The sequence below is a fragment of the Fragaria vesca genome, linkage group LG5, assembly GCF_000184155.1.
Source record: "Fragaria vesca subsp. vesca linkage group LG5, FraVesHawaii_1.0, whole genome shotgun sequence".
NCBI classification, from domain to species: Eukaryota; Viridiplantae; Streptophyta; class Magnoliopsida; order Rosales; family Rosaceae; genus Fragaria; species Fragaria vesca.
In genome coordinates, this window is record NC_020495.1 from 19,260,597 (window position 1) to 19,261,434 (window position 838).

The following is an 838-nucleotide window of genomic DNA, read 5'->3' on the forward strand; positions in this document are numbered from 1 at the left end:
CCGGCCACCAATCCGGGCAAGCTTGGTACGGTTTTCGTAGCCCTCCCTCCCGTGCAACAACCCCTCCAAGTAGCTCCCTCCCTCTTGAGCTAGGTAAGGAGAAATGTGGAGTTGAAATTTCTAGGCTTTTAAGTTATTTTCGTTCGATTAGCCTAGTTAGGCTTGGAATTGGGTGATGTGTTGGTCATGAAAGTTGTAGAGGAGATTGAGAGGAAGATTCTGTTAAAATTTGGTAGCATTTGCAGGTCGCCGGAAAACGGCTGCCGGCCGCCGCTGCCTGCGGAGCCGCCGGCGGCGCCGCCGCCGGTTAGGAGATTTTTATGGTTTTTGATGTAGAATATTAAGGGGATATTATTGAAGTGAATTATGGAATTTTTGGATGAGATTTGGATAGGTTTGTGAATTTCCGAAGTTTGGTATTTTTGGCGGTTAATTAATGTAGAATCCGGCCGTAGGATTTAAGTCGTATTTTGGGGAGGTTGTATTTACGACATGTTGAGTATGATATTTAAGTTCGGATTGTTCCGATGTAAGAATATCGAAGTTAGGCAATGATGAGCGTAATTATGGCTCTCGGGTAATTTTGCCTATTTTGATTAAATATTGGATTATTGGTTGGGAAATTAATATTATATTTGGAACAGGACGTGAGGAGGCTCGAGCAGACGAGACCCCAGATCGACATCAGGCTTAGGCCTAATTAGTGAGTGGACGTTTATTTAAATAATATGCATGCTATGGTTCATGATTGAACATTTCCTTTTGTTGGAGTTTTACCGTCAATTAATTTTGACGCTTTTATTTCTCTGAGAGAGAGTTACCGAAAATGGGATTTCGG